At 36.0% G+C, this 17,072-nt stretch overlaps 1 pseudogene; it reads left to right on the forward strand.

The window, feature by feature from the left end:
* The first annotated feature begins 3,096 nt into the window (after positions 1-3,096).
* Positions 3,097-3,909, forward strand: LOC140498467 (small ribosomal subunit protein eS4-like; annotated as a pseudogene).
* The last annotated feature ends 13,163 nt before the right edge of the window (positions 3,910-17,072 follow it).

The raw sequence follows: 17,072 nt of genomic DNA on the forward strand, positions 1-17,072 counted from the left end.
CATTTCCCTATCCTCAGTCTCCTCATCTATCTATCTATCTGTCTATCTATCTGTCTGTCTGTCTGTCTGTCTGTCTGTCTATCCTTTCAAAAGCTTTCACTAGTCCTATCCTCAATTCAAGATATCGTTCTTTTCTCAGCCAAATTCTTTCACAAAAAGCTATCTACACTTACTCCTCAATCCTTTGCAATATGGCTTATAACCTCATCATTTAAATAAAACTGCTGTGTCCAAAGATGCCAATGGTCCAATTTACTGTCAACCCTGATGAACTTTTCTCAATCCTAATACTTCTCAACCTATCTGCTTTATTTAACATTGCTGACTCCTTTCTTCCCAGATAATCTGTCTTCTCCAGGTTTTCATGATGCTATCTTCTTTTGCACCTACCAGACCACTCACTCCTTCTAGGTTTCCTTTGCTGGCTCATCATCCAAATCATATCTACTCACTATTGCTGTTTCTCAAGATTCTGTCTTGGGCCCTCCCTCTTCTCTATTTCTCTCTTTTGGCAACCTCATCAGATTTCACGGCGGTAATTATCATCTCAATGCAAATGACTGCCAGATTTATACATTCAGAGTAGTCTCTTTTCCAAGCTAGTCCCAGATCATCAATTACTTTTTTGACATTTCATGCTGAATGACCTGAAACATTCTAAAGTATCTTGTTGTCTAAGATATCTAAAACTGTACTCATTATATTTCCCCTGAACCTTACTATATTTTATAATAATTTTCTATTTTTGTAGAAGGCATAGTTCTTCCAGTCTCCCTAGTTTGTAATCTCACAATTATTCTTGACCTTGTCCTCCTTCACCCCACGTACCCAATCAGTTAGCAAAACTTGCTGTTTCTACCTCCCCAATATCTCACATAAATCCTCTCCTTTTACTCACAACACTACCACCTTATTTCAGGTCTTCATTAGAAAGATAGAACAGTGGATAGAATACTAAGCCTTGAAATAGGAAAACCTGCACTTAGATCTGGCCTCAAACACTTGCTAGCTCAGTGATCTTAGGGAAGTCAATTTATCTCTGCCTACCTCAGTTTCCTCAACTATAAAGTGGAGATAATAATAGCGTCTACCAAAGATGAAATGAAATAATATTTGTAAAGCATTTAGTACAGTACCTGTTACATAGCAGATACCTAATAAATGTGTTTCCATCCTTCTTTCTTTCCAAAAGCATAGATTATTGCCATTGCCTCCTAATTGCTCTTCCTGAATCAAATTCAATCCACGCATTATACTGCTACTAAAGTGATTTTCCTTAAACAAAGATCTGACCATTTCCCCCTTCTTGCTCAACTGTAGTAGTTACTGTTTCCTCTAGTGCCAAATTTAAACTCCTGCATTTAGTTTTTAAAGCCCTTCACACCTTGGCCCCAATCTGCCCTCATTAGATAGTACTCTTTCTCCCATACTCTGATATCCAGCCAAATTGACTTTCTCTCTGTATCTCACCAATGACTCCATTTCCTATTTCTCTGCCTTTGTACTGGACTTTCTTACGCCTAGAATGTATTTCCTCCTTACCTTTACCTCATGGAATCAGTTCTTTTGCTTTAAGATGAAGCTCAAGCAATATCTTCTGCATGATACTTTTCCTGATTTTCCCAAGTTCTAATAACCTCCCCAAGTAGTTTGCACTTAACTCATGCGTGTGTGTGTGTGTGTGTGTGTGTGTAATTTATTAACTTTATACCTATGCTGCATATATTTTATATGTATTTGTTACCTCCCAATTATAAATTCCTCTATGAGCAGGGATTATTCCTTTCTTTGTAATTGTATCCTTAGTGTCTCATACACAGCTGCTACAGAATAGATGCTTAGTAAGTACTTCTTGATTGATTAATTACCGAAAAAGAAATTAGGATGAGATAATCTTGAAGACAGCTCTAAATCTCTGATATATTCTCTAGTAATCTCCATACTCAGTGGTCACCATAACTATAATCACATTTTGAGAAGTGCTAACTAATATAGTGTTTTTAGACAATCTACAAATTTTATGACACTTTTGACAATCTATCTCCTTTAATAGAACGTGGCCACCATCAGAACATGGCAGAACAGAAAGGAGGTGATTGAGACTGAAAGCCATTTTGTATTTACCTTTGCTGCATGGGTTGCCATAACCAACAAAATCAACACCAAAGCCTACTGGTCATTAGGCTCCCTGTATGCCACAGAGCTGGGCCTCAGAAAATAGGCACAGTCTATTGCCACAAATACAGACTTGAAGCCTTTCTAGCATGGCTAACTTGATGAAATTTGTACTATGTAAATAAAGCCTTTGATAATGTAAGATCACCTTCCCATACAATGAGTCACCAGAAAGGGACAATATAAAGGAATGTGGTTTCATCTGTAATAATTTTAAAATTCACTTATTTAATTTAATTGCCATATGATTCCCTTTCCTTTAGGATGCTTCATTAATTGGCAAGCTAAGTTTGTCCTAATTTGGTTCCCTCTGTTTGGCATTTTTTAAAAACTCTAATTGCTAAGGACAAATATTTCAATGTCTCCAATTTTAAAAACAATAAAAAAAATCTGCTTTCTTTTCATACACTACAGAATATTCTCATTTGGCCAAGGAAAAAGATAGCCAAACAAAATATCACCAAATTTTTAATAGTTCAGTCACGTATGTTTGTTTAACTTTTAATATATTTTATCCCTGATTTGGTATGTATTTAAGGCTGAGTATTCTGAATTTCAGTTTTCTAATGGCTAATGAAATTCATTTGTAAGAGATTTGTAGGTATAATGTTGATTTTTAAAAGTGAAGTCTTCCTTTTCTCCTCTTTTGAACTGTCCCTCAAAAATTGTGAACTGTTTCTGCCTTTCCACAAGTCCAATAGTCTACAATGATCACAAAAATATGGGAAATTTGAAAGTAACTGTAAATAAAACATATAAAAAGAGGGATCAAGACAAAACTCTGGCTCTTGCTGCACGGCCTTGGGACTGGCTGGTCGTGCTGCTGATAAAGATGTTGAGCCCCAAAAGGGTAAAGTGACTTGGCCAAACGCACACAGCTTATAAGTAGACAGAGCCTCTGACCCCACAGCTGAGTAAATTTCCCGCTTTAACTCGGTGTAACCATGGCTCGTGGTCCCAAGAAGCATCTGTAGCATGTAGCAGCTCCAAAGCATTGGATGCTGGATAAATTAACAGGAGTTTTTGCTCCAAGACCATCCACAGGTCCCCACAAGCTGAGGGAATGTCTGCCACTCATCATCTTCCTGAGAAACAGACTCAAGTATGACTGGAGATAAAGTAAAGAAGATCTGCATGCAGCGATTCATCAAGATTGATGGCAAGGTCCGCAGTGATATTACATACCCTGCTGGCTTTATGGATGTCATTAGCATTGAGAAGACAGGTGAACATCTACATCTGGGTTATGACACAAAGGGGTGCTTTGCTGTTCATTGTATTACAGCTGAGGAGGTTAAATATAAGTTGTGCAAAGTTAGAAAAATCTTTGTGGGTACAAAAGGTATTCCGCATCTGGTGACCGATGATGCCCGTACTATCCATTACCCAGATACTCTCATCAAAGTGAATGATACAGTTCAGATTGATTTAGAAGCTGACAAGATCACTGATTTTATCAAGTTTGATAGTGGTAACCTGTGTATGGTGACCGGTGGGGCTAATTTGGGTCTAATTGGTGTGATCACAAACAGGGAGAAACATCCTAGTTCTTTTGATGTTGTCCATGTAAAAGATGCCAATGGCAATAGTTTTGCCAGTAGGCTCTCCAACATTTTTGTTATTGGTAAAGGTAATAAGCCTTGGATCTCTCTTCCCCGAGGAAAGGGCATCCACCTTACAAATGCTGAAGAAAGAGACAAGAGATCGGCAGCTAAGCAGAGCAGTGGCTAAATGATTGCAAATAAGAATTTGTAGCATTTCAATCAAATTGAGATGTTACCAATTTTTAACAAAAGTGATTACCCTACAAAAATATAAAACACATGAAATAAGAAATAGGTAGCTTAAACAACTCAGTCTTATCAAGTGAAATGCCTTTCTTTCCTTGAATTAGGGTACTGTGGGTATGAATGTTGCATAAAATATTAGAAAATGTATCTATACTGGTTTTTCTTAACAACTTTTCTTTGTTAAATGAGACGGCTCACTGATTGGAGGATGGGGAGAGGACATATCCCAAAATGGCTGATGTGAAAACAAAAGATAACAATAAAAGTTCAAAAAAAAAAAGACAAAACTCTGGAGAAAAGGAGCAGGTACAATCCTTTTGTTCTAGGCACCATGGTAAATGGCTTACCAATATTTTCTCCTTTGATCCTCACAATATTCATAGAAAGTAGATGCTATTTTTATCTCCATTTTGAATTTGAAGAAATAGAAGTAGACAGGTGGCAAGTGACTTATTCAGTGTCATATAGCTAGAAAGGATCTAAGGCCACATTTGAACTCAGGTCTATGCTGATGACTCAGTGTTCTGCCCATGGTGCCATCTAGTGCCTCTCAAAAATTGCTTTGAAATATGGAAAAATGAAGTTTACCATTAGTGCTATAGAAAATCCCAAATTTTGCTTTGTTGGACATTATAACTGTTTCATTTATTATGATCAAATTAAATTTGCCAAAGTGAGGATCCACAGACTGAAGTTGGCACAGAAAATAGTGAGCAAGTGGGTTCATCGCTTAGTTCTAACCTGAGTTCTTTTGTTTTCTATTTCTACACTCTCTTAATTGGTGATTTTATCTGCTTATATGGAATTTAATCATTAGCAGTTGTTAAATTACTCCCCAATTTATTTATCTAGTTCTGATCATACTATCAAAAACCAGTTCTGTATCCCCAGTGCCTTCAGGATATCTCCATATGGATGGCTCATTAACACCTTAAACTCTACACCTCCAGAAATGAAGTCACCATCTTTCTCCTTCAGAAATCTTTCCCGTAAAGCTTCCAATTTTTGTTGACACTACTACTAATCTCTGAGACAGTTAAATTTTAAAATTCAGGTTCATTTTTGATAATCACTTTCCCATCACCACTTTCATTCTAGTGTATGTTTTAAAAAGAATAATTGATTTTTAAACAATACCTGAAACTGTAGATTTAGTTATGACTCTTCCTGAAATATTATTATTATTTGTTATTGGTTCTCTCAGCTGACATTATTTTCTCCTATGTAAAACCTGCTACTCTTTGTGGTAACTAACTTGGCAGATATATTGTCTGTTGTCTACCTCCCTTTTCATTTTCATCATAAAGCCCTCTTAATCATATTCACAAAACAGTAGACAATTATTTATTTTGTCTTTTTTTGTTTTATATTATATATCATATCTCTTATATATTTTCCATCTGCTGTTCTGCCCAGTTTAGATCTCAGGAGCATCATGCCTCCTCCAGGATAAGTTCATCACCTTGTCATATCTTCTTCATGGAGATTTGTTAAGCTATGATATTCAACACCTAATTATCACTCTCAGTTCCCTCTTTCCTCTCTGAGGAGGTCTGGAGGGGCAGGTTAATAATCTCCTCCCAAAGCTTTCACTGATAGAAGTCTCAGAACTGTCCAGACAACGTTTTGTTTTCTATTAGCTGCTCTAATTGTTCCTCTAACATCATGCCCCTCAACTCTACCCTCTAGCTCCATCCCCTTCCACTTCTCACTCCTTTTCAGTTTCCTTCTGTTTACTGTCTTCCCCCATTAGACTGTGAGCTTCTTGAGGGTAGGGACTGTCTTTTTTTTCTCTTATTTGTGTCACCATGCTTAGCCCAGTGCCTAGCACATATTAGGTACTTAGTAAATATTTATTAACTATTGACTATGTGCACTCTGTCCTTGGCTAAAAGTTCGTTGTTCAATATTTTATGAATTAGTCCAGAAATCCAAATTCCTTACTCAGAAACCATTACCTTAAAAAACTGATCATTTCCCAAATTCATCTTTCTCTTTAATGAGAACCAGAACTAGCCTAAAGAAGTCAGGATTTTTCTCTGATGCTAGCATCCCAGGGGCATGATTCCTCGCCTGTTTTTGCCACAGTGCCTAGGCATCAAATTAGTCTGTTCCTTCCTGCACCCTCTTGCTTGTCCTTTCCAATGCTATCCCCGGGATCCTATGGCCATCACAACCTCTGGCTGCCTTCTCACTAGGATCAGTTTGACTAATCCTGTCATGGCACCTGACTTGGGGAACTTGGGGAACACCTGGGATCAGGTGAGGAATTCAGCAGTAAAAGATCAAGCTGACACAGGGAGTGCTATTGTCAAATGAAGATAAATGAGAAAATATTTGTAAAGAAAGCCCTTAGCACATGAAATAGGCATTGTATAAATGCTCATTTCTTTTCCCTTCCTCTGCCATCCCTCCCCAACTACACTCATGATCAACTCAGCTCTATCCTACCCTAGCTTATTTGTTCTTCTGTTTTAACTGTAACACCAGTACCTCTCCTCTTTTGTAAGTCAATGGAAAGATCAATAAATTTAGAGTCACAGGACCTGATTTCGAATCCTGGATCTGCTGCTAAAGAGTGTAATATGACCTCCTTGGTATGTGCCTCAGTTTCCTCTTGAATAAAATGAGTTGAACTAAATATCTTCCAAAGCCTCTTCCAGCTTTAGAATTTGTGATCTTATAATTCTAGTTTTTTCGCTCCAATTCTACTTGTCAATGTTTTCCCCATATTTTTCTTGGAAATATTTTCTTCATACCTTCTTCAAGACTAACTATTGTTTCTTTCACACACATTGACACAAAAGTAAAAGAGGAGGTGCTGTTGTTATATTCCTTGTTCCCCTAAGTCAATTTTGGACTCTCCTTCTGTTCCCATTACATTACATCTCTCCTATTTTGCTGTTGCTTTATCCCTGCCCCCATGCATGTCCCTGGCATTTTCATCTGTATAACTGTGTCACTGATCTCAGCTCTAATAAGGTCAATGCTTGGCTCACAATTTTCTTCTTCATCCTTTAAACTCATTTAAATCTGTGGAATATGAATTCCTCAACTTCCTCAAAGACAATGACTTCTGGATTTAATCTATCTCAACCATACTAAGGTAGGGACATATTTCTGATAGACCACACTATTCCTCTTTTCTCCACTTCAATTATTTAATCTTTTCCAGCCCCTACCTTCAATAGTAGCATTGAAGTCAACACTTTCCTCCCCTGACCACCCCACATTCACATGTCCCTAAGGTCCTTAATTTCTTGATCACAACTTGATAATTCCTAACAATTTTTTTTCATTTTCTTCTGGTGTCACCAGTCATCCCTATATGAATCACCAAAAGCAGGAAGAGTTCATGATGTCTGATAGTCATTATGAGGATTTCCTAAGAAAATAGCAAACATCTCTTTTCTTTTTCTTCTATTACTACTACTACTACTACTACTATTACTACTACTACTACTACTACTACTACTACTACTACTACTACTACTACTACTACTATGACTACGACTACGACTACACTACTTTAACATTTATATAGTCCTTTCTTTGTGCAAGGCTGGTAAGTGCTATTATTATTCTTGTTTCTTTAATTACTAGAAGGTAGGTGCTATTATTATTGCCATTTCTTTAATTAATTAATTTATGTATGTATTTATATTTAGTTTTCAACATTCACTTTTATAAGATTTTGAGTTCTAAATTTGCCTCTCCCTGTTCTTTTCCTTCCTCAAGATGGCATGTAATCTGATATAGGCTATATATATACACTTATATTAAACATATTTCCATCCTACTCATGTTGTAAAGAATCAGAACCAAAGGGAAAGACCACAAGAAAGAAAAAAACAAACAAAAAAGAGAGAAAATAGTATGCTTCAATCTGTATTCAGACTCCATGTTTCTTTGTTTGGATGTGGATGACATTTTCCATCTTTGGTCTTTTGGAATTATCTTAGATCATCGTATTCCTGAATAGAGCTAAGTGTATCAGAGTTGGTCATTGTACAATGTTGCTGTTACTGTGTACATTGTTCATCTGCTTCTGCTCACTTCTCTCAGCATCAGTTCATGTAAATCTTTCCAGGTTTTTCTGGTCTGTCGTCATTTCTTAGAGTACAATAGCATTCCATTATACTAATATACCGCAGCTTGTTCAGCTATTCCCCAACTGATGGATATCCCTTCAATTTCCAATTCTTTGCTACCATAAGAAAGATGCTATAAATATTTTTGTACATGTGAGTCTTTTCCCCATTTTTGTTATCTCTTTGGGATATCATACCCAGATGAGGTAACTGAGGAAAACAGAGGCAAAATGACTTGTGTAGAGTCATACAACTAGTGTCTGAAGTCAAATTTTAGCTCACATCTTCCTTACTCCAGGCCTCGTTCTATCCATTGCCCTACCTAGCTACCTTAATACAAGTTCCTGCCACCTGCTCCCACTATTCGTCTTTTCTTCCTCAGACCAATACTGTGGAACCTCTCTCCAGATAGCACCTTTCAGTACTCATCATCATTCCTTGGAGCATGAAAAGCTGCTTCTTCCACCTCTGCCCTCTATATGAAGAATTACTTTCTTATTACATATTGCCCAATCCTCGGTTGTACTTCTATTTCTTCTCTGTGTCACATTCTTCTGCCCTCCAACCCTTTTACACAAATCATGATTCATTTCTGCCTCTTAAAAAAGATTTTTCTCCTTTGTCTTCTATCCAAAGCACCTTTTAAAAATAGATTTTTAACAGTACATCTTTGTCTTTATATCACTCAGATTTCATACCCTACCATATAATATACTGTCTTATAAAAACGTGTTATTGTTCACAAAATGGCCAGAACTGCCCATGGGTCAGTGAAATATATCCCTATTCCCAGATAAAATAAATTTTATCTGATTCTGGAAATGAGTTGGTAGCTATATTTTGATATAGCCAGGTCAAGGCATTATTATCAATACTGGATCACTTGCAAGATGTGCATTAGTAGGCTCTGATTATTTTTATTGATGGCACAATTCTATATTTCTTAGGAATTGTCCCAAGAAGGACACAGAGAGAGAGAAAAAATGAATTCCTACCTGGATTTTCAAAGAGATGTGTTAGTCTCTGAGGATCGATGTTAGGTATAATGACCCACAAGATCCAAGAGAAAACCAGCTTTCATGCACCATTAGGCATTACACAAAGACACCAAACTGTGATGAATATTAATATCAAACAAGAGGGGACTCATATATTCTCAATAGTCAGTATTACTTTCTCTACTGCTCAGTCACAGATATATTTGAAGAAGCTATTTTTAGTGACCTATCCCTATAAAACTGGTGTTATTATCTTTATAAATTCATGTAAATTAATAATTCTAAGCAAAATTTTCCTGTTTTACAAGCTAATTAACTTAATTAGCATGAATCAAGGCATAGAACTAGAGTTGTAAGGAACCTTAAAAGCCATCCAGTTTCACCACCTCATTTTATAGATCAAATGTTAAAGCACCAAGGGGTTAAGTAATTTGTGTGAGCCCATGCACATAGGAAATGGCAGAGTCAGAATTCAAATCCAAGTTCTTTGACGCTGAACTCAAACTTGAATCCCTACTGAATGGGGAATCTAATGGAATAAGGGGCTCCAATTCCACTATAGTCATGTAAAACCAGATGGATTCCACAATAGGAGTTTGAAGAGGAACTAAGATACTATCAGATGGACATGTGGTTAGTTTGCTCCCTTCTGAGAAGGTGTTCTTCCCTGTATCCTCCATCTCTTTATAGTGTCTGATCCTACAAAGGGCACTTCCTCTATTAACCTTCTCAGACTTCATGAACTTAATACCATTCTCTCCCTATTTTGGATGCTTCTGGAGATTATAACACAAACCTCAGCACTCAATTCTATACAGTACCTTAGCATATCATTGAATCATTTTATTTGTGTTATCCTTGTCTTTCAGAAAGGAAGCTTATGAAGGGAAGTAATCCATGTTCCACAATGTTATACTTTTTGACCTCTATGGGGATTAAATATGTAATAGATTCTCAAAAAAATGATTGATGAATTAAATTTCAGGGAAGCAGATTTAGGTTTATGGTAAACAAAAACATCCTAACCAGAAGATTCTCAAAAGTAGAATGGACTGCTTCATGAAATAGTGAAGTTGCTCTCACTGGAGTTCCTCAAGCATAGATTGGAATACCATTTGTTGAGCATTGTATTGAAAGGAGTCTTGGGTAGGAGCCATTTAACTAAATGCCTTCTCAGATTCCTTCTAAAATTGAAATTCTGGGACCATGAGTTGAATTGAATTTTCTTTCCTAATTTCATTTATTAAAGGAGCCTGAATATATAGATTTCAGTGCATTTAGAAATTCTATGGTCTGTAAAGGACTTTAAATTCTGTGGGATGAGTGGTGGAATTTCATATCTAGAAGAGAACTAAAAGCTCTTAGGTTTAGAGAGCATCTAAGATGATAACGCCAAAGCTAACCACCTAATTTTATAAACCAGAAAAACAAGAACAAAATGCTGGAAGTGACTAGTTTAAGGCCTATAGATAATAAGCAACATATCCCAGGCCCTGGGATATCCCACTCAATGCTTTGCTACTATATAGTACTCTTTCTCCTATATCCTCAGAGCCCTAACCTTTCAGCTCCTAGCTTTCACATTATAGGTTTTCATGATAGTCACACAAAATTATTTGAACACAGAGACAAGGTTTAATTTTTTTCAGGTTGAACATTTCACTGAATGAGTGTTTAACTGAGCCTAAGTGCATAATTTTCCAATTATCTTTTCAAAAATGATGTGCAGGAATACTCTAAATGAGAAATCGGGGTGAAACCTGAGAAATTTCACTAATATTCAATAGATAACTACTTCCTCTTCTTCTCCACTTTTTTTCTTAAAAGTAATAAGATCAATTTAAGTGATAGATTGACAGCATAGAGACTAGATTGTCAATAGACCTTTATTTGATGAAAGACAATATAAGGTACTAGTACAGATAAAGCAAAAACTTGTTCCCTATTGTGTAGATTAAAACAGTGAAAAAGGCATTATCAGCTCTTTGTATTTCAGTCATCTAGTGCTGGACTAGATGTTTCAGAGTGATTCTTCTCACACTGCATAGAGAAGGAGCATTATATAATGGATACAATGCTGACCTTTGAATTGGGATGACCTCACATCAAATCCTGTCCCTAATACTTACTAGATTTATGACCATGGAAAAGTCATTTAACCTCTCTGAGACCTATTTTCCTCATCTATAAAATACCAAGGAGGACATCTACTTCATAAGCCTGTTGGGAGGCTCAAATGAGATGATTTATGTGAAGCACTTTGGAGATGTCCAGATAAGATAGCAACCTGGAAGGTCGTGAGGAAGTCTACATCTACCACATATACTAAATAAGGCATCAAAGTTAAAAAAGATAAAACAATCAAAGAGAAATATCAGTAAGCTCCTTCCACAACCCAGACCTACACAAGAAAATTGCCAGAGCCTATAGGCACCAGAACTTAAGTCCTGCTAGGAGAGCCAGGATAAGTTCTGGTGAATAGGCCAGAAGTCAAAAGCAGAATCCTGACCAGGGAAATGCCAGAGGTGATCCACTGTAATTGGGGATTACTCAAGACTGCAGTAGCTCCCTGACCAGGAAGAACTTACTTGAAAGGTCTGACTTGGGGCTCTGAAACCTGCCAGTTCTATGAGTATAAGGTACATGAGGAGTAGTAAATGACATTAAAAGGAGCCCAGGAAATAACATTCAAAACAAATCAGGACTTCAGCATCCCATTCAATAATCAGGGAAGAATCAGAGCCTAGACCTTAAACAAAGTCCAAAGTCAGAAACTGAACCTGAAAATATGAGCAAATAGAATGAAATACAAAACTGTATAAACCAAAAGATGCTCAACTGGTAAATTACAGAGTTACAAGTATAAAGAGAGAAAAAAAAGAAAGGGAAGGAAAAGAAAAGGAAAAGAAGGTAAGAGGAAGGGGAAAGAGAGAAGGAAGGAGGGAAGGAGAAGGGAAGGAAGGAGAGAGAGGAAAGAAAGAAGAAAGGAGGGATAGAAAGAAGGATAAAAGGAAGAGAAGAAAGAGAAAAAAGATAAAGTGAGAAATGGAAAAAAGAAGGAAGGAAGGATGAAAAAATTGAAAAAGAAAGAAAAGAAGAATAATTGGTCTTGACTATAACAACTATAAGAGAACTTAAAAGAAGTGACATAGTTTAAAAAAATAACAGTTCTGGGGGAAAAATACAATGAAGAAACAATAGTGTACATACATGGTGTCCTCAAAAATCTTAGTGCAATTTTCAGCTATTAAAGAATAAAACTTCACTAAGACATGCAATAGACTTTGTAGTACTTTAAAGTTGGCAGAGTACTTCATAAATAATCTCATTTTATCCTTTCAATAAACCTGGGAGGTAGATGATATCATTATCACCATTTGGTAGGTGAAAAAACTGAGGTTAGAAAGATGCTAAGTGACTTTCCTCCTTGGTCATATAATTAATCAATGCCTAAGCCTGGATTTTATCTTGAGTCTTCCTGTCCTCTATTCACAATGCCACCTACCTGCTTAACATAGAACACTTTTAAACAGAAGGTGGAAAACCTTGTCCAATTAAAGACTTCTTGAAAAATTAGACTATAACAAAAAGAATTCAATGACTCTGTGGAATAATATGAAATATAACAAAATCAAATGATTAAAAAAGAAGAAAATGTTAAGATATTTGCAATCACAAAGAACTGACTTAGAGAATAAGTCACAGAGAAATAAGTTAAGAATTTATTCATTTCATTCAAAATCAAGAAAACTATACAAACAATAGAAAGCTTGAACACCATAGTTTAGGGACTTAAAATGAATTTAATAAATTTGACCTAGATTCACTAAAGTCAGAAGGGAAAGTAAAAAGAAAAGAAGAATTAGAAGAAGATGGAATCCACTGGCCATCTCTTCAAAGATAACTCAAAATTAAAACTCCAAGAAACATCTCAATCAAAAATCAGTTTCCAAGTCAAAGGCAAAAAAAATAGTGCATGAAGACAAAATGAAAATATATAAATATGAAGGACCCACAATCAGGATCACATAATGCTTGGCAGTAACTGCTATAAAAGAGATAAAATCTTGAATTTTATGGTGGAGTGTAAACGTCTACAACAAAGAATATCTTACCTTACAAGAAAAAAATCTAATTCTACAGGGAAAAAATAGACCATTAATGGAATAGAGAACTGCCAAAAATTACTCCTCCTTCCAAAAAATACAAACGTAAGAAAGACTTTCATCTTCATGCAGAATCTTCCTCTTTTGATGTGGAAATTTTCATGATTGTTGGTTGGTGTTTGATAAGCTACGAGGGATAATTTCAAAAATGAAATAATAAAGTGTTCCAAAAAATTTTATTTTTAAGTTATAGCATTATATTTTGTTTTAAAAAATACTTTCTTTTCCAAATACATTCCTCATTTCTTCCATAGACAGCTATCTCTACTAACAAATAATTTTTAAAAGAAAGAATGGCATGTTCAAAAGTTCAGCAAAACTAGATATAAAGGGTCTGAGATGCTTTGTCCCAATTCCTATTCTCATAAAATAGTCCTGAATCATGGTGCAAGGCTACATATCATGCTGTGCCCTTGAGGAAAAGGGGACATGATTCTCCAGTGCTATGGACTCTAGTCATTTAGACAATTATAATGAGAGAAAGAGAGAGAGAGAGAATGTTGTTTACTAAGACTATATAGTAAGATGCTATAACCTTCCTAAAAATATTTCTAATAAACCCATTAGCTAGTATACACACACACACACACACACACACACACACAATTTAGTGAAAAGTGGGCTTAAGTTTAAAGAGTACATGTGGCAAAGTAGTAACTTCAAGATGCTACTTGCTAAAAGTCCATTTATATCATTCATAGAGGTGTTCAAGAAGCTCCCCTTACACATGGTATAATTACTTTGCTCATTTCCTTGTAAAGCTATAAATACATGTTCTTTGTCCTTGTCTCCCAGTGCAGATGTTGCTATCATCTGAATCAAGGAGGGTAATAGAACACTGATGGGGAAAAATTTGACATCCTTCAGCCCCTTCAAGTTTCAGAGTCCTTCTTTGGCCAAAAACGGTGGAGGAAAGAATGAGATCCAAGGCAGAAACTAAAGCCTCTGTTTCTCTGAAAAGTGGTTTCTTTTCAGGGATTTAATGCAATACTACTGTCTCCAAAATTTTCTGAATGATTCTTCTCTTAACTAGCTTGGTAATTTGTAGGAAATCCTCAAAGCATGGCCAAACTTCCCTAGCCTATCCAAGCATCATTTTTTGCCACATCATTCTAATTTAAAGGAATTTTCACATTTAGACAAAAGCTTATGACTGATAGATTGATCAACTTTTCATTTAAAGTAGGATAGAGTGACTTGATTAATTTACTAAATCACCCAACCATTATATAAACAATATATCCATCAGTTCTAACAGTATTAACTAACTGCATTATCTAACAGTAATACTCATAGAACACCCCTATAAAGAATGGAGGTAGTTCATTTTCATCTCTCTTGTTTGGAGCCATGGCTGATGATTATAATTACATAGTCTCCACTTTCTTTTTTTGTTCTTTTTAATGGTGCTTTTTAGTGCCTTATTTTTCTCCTTATTAAATGCTTATTTACTGATTGCTTGATTCTTCAGTCTTGTTACTATACTTATTACTTCACATCACTTTTCTCTGCTGCTCTGTACTTTCCACACTCATTGTTTATTGTGGCACAATATTTTTTTTTCCATTATATTCATGTCCACAATTTATTTATGTGAATCATTCCAAATCAATGGGTTTCTGCTTTTTCTCTAATTCTTTGCTACTACAGAAAGTATTGCTATAAGTAGTTTTGTGTACATTGAATATTTATATATTTTTTAACCTTAGGATATATGCATAGCTAGTAGTTGTCTGGGTAAAGGGGAATGTTCTCTAACCCATCCTTCAATATCCAAATGGATATCCATAAAACATAGATCTGATAATGTTGCTATCCCTCCTCAAAAATCTTGAGTGAATTCATAGCCATTATAAGCCACAATGTAAAATCCCCAGTCTGGAATTTAAAAACCTCCTCAGTGTAGGTTTTTGAATGCCTTCCCAAATCTATTGTGTATTGCTCCAATCTACTTGCTCTGTATTCTTGTGCTTCATACTCAAAGAGGACCAAAATAACATCATAATATTGGGGTCAGCATATTGTATACACCTGGCTGTAGCTGATCAAACCAAAAACAGTTTAGAAGTCTGTACCACAACTTGTACAAAAATAGTCCATAGGGATATTGAGTGGAGATGCCTCTAAATTTGTGTATCTCACATTTCTTTTGAGCTAATTAAATTCTGCTTTGCTTATAGAGGACAGCACCTCCTTTGATGTAGGCATATCATGCCAGACAGTCTCACAAATGATACAAAAAACCTTTAGATAAACCTTGAGAGTGTCGTTGTATAGTTTCTTCTGACCTCTGTGTGATGGCTTGCCCTGTGTGAGTTGTCCATAACATAGTCTTCTATGCAGGTGAATGTTCAACATTAAGACAACATGACCAACCCATTAGAGCTGTGCTGTCTGAGGTAGAGTTTGAATGTTTGGCAAATCAGCTGGAGAAATTATGTCAGTGTACCTTATCTTGCCATGTGATCTTTAGAATCTTCCTAAGATAATTCAAATGTAATTGGTTCAATTTTCTGGCGTGACACAGATAAGACTGTCCAGATTTCACAGACATACAACAATGAAGCCAACACAACATCTTTGTAGATCTTCAGTCAAGTATTTTATTTCTTCTTTCCCATACTTTCTTTCAGACCCTCTCTAATACTGACCTAGCTCTGGTAATGTGTGTGTCAACCTCAACATCTGTGTGTACATCCCTAGAAAGTATACTCCCAAGGTAAGTGAACTTATCAAAAGCATTCAAATTTTCTCCATTTAATATAACCGATGGTTCCATGTATGGATGGTTTAGTTCTGGCTAGTGAAGAACCTATTTTTTTTGGGGTATTAATTATCAAAACAAAATAAGCACAAGTGACAGAGAATCAATTCATACTCTGTTGCATCTCAGCCTTCAAGTCTGCATTGAGTACACACTCATCTGTGAACAAACATCTTGTACCAACTCTCCCTCCACTTTAGTCTTGGCTTATAGCCTTTTCCAGCTGAATAATTTATCAGCACAGTAGCTGATCTTGATGCTATTTTTGTTCTTGTTGAAGTCATCTGACAACATAATGTTAAAAAAGCATGGGAGAGGCTCAGATTCAATCCAGCTCAGACTCTGTCTAGCTGGGATTCTATCTGGCTCACTTGTGAATACAAGCATTACAAATACTTAGACTCCTTAAGAGGCAACCTAATTAGGCGAATCTTTAATAAACTTTGTTTTCTTTGGCTTTAAGAAGGCTTGAGTTGAATTCATTCAAGCACGACCCAGACTGTCAGTATTTTGAGGTCCCAATCACCCTGAAACCTCATCACTACCATTCATCTACCCCTTTAAGTTTTACAAACAAAGAATTGGAAACAGAGAAGGTTCTTGCTACCTGAGGAGTGACTGAACAAATGAAGGTGTATGAATGCAATGGAATTATTGTGCCATAAGAAATGGCTAAAAGGATGGAGTCAGAAAAAATTGGGAGGACTTGTATAAACAGATACAAAGTCAAGGAAACAGAACTAGAAGAATAATTTATATACTGACTACAATATTGTAAGGACATTTGTGAAAGACCTAAAAACGCTGATTAATGTAATGAACAATTATGAATCCAGAAATCTGATGATGGAACATGACTTGTACATCTTAGTGGAGAAGTGATGGACAGTAGATACAGAATGAGACATACATTTTTAGACTCCACTAAGCAATGGACATTTGTTTTGCATGTTAACTTGTTACAAGGGTCGACATCTTTACTTGGAAGGGGGGAGTGAGTGAGATTTATGAGAGAGAGAGAGAGAGAGAGAGAGAGAGAGAGAGAGAGAGAGAGAGAGATGATTCACTATGATGAATACTTAAAGAAA

Source organism: Notamacropus eugenii, chromosome 4, assembly GCF_028372415.1.
Source record: "Notamacropus eugenii isolate mMacEug1 chromosome 4, mMacEug1.pri_v2, whole genome shotgun sequence".
Classification (NCBI taxonomy): domain Eukaryota; kingdom Metazoa; phylum Chordata; class Mammalia; order Diprotodontia; family Macropodidae; genus Notamacropus; species Notamacropus eugenii.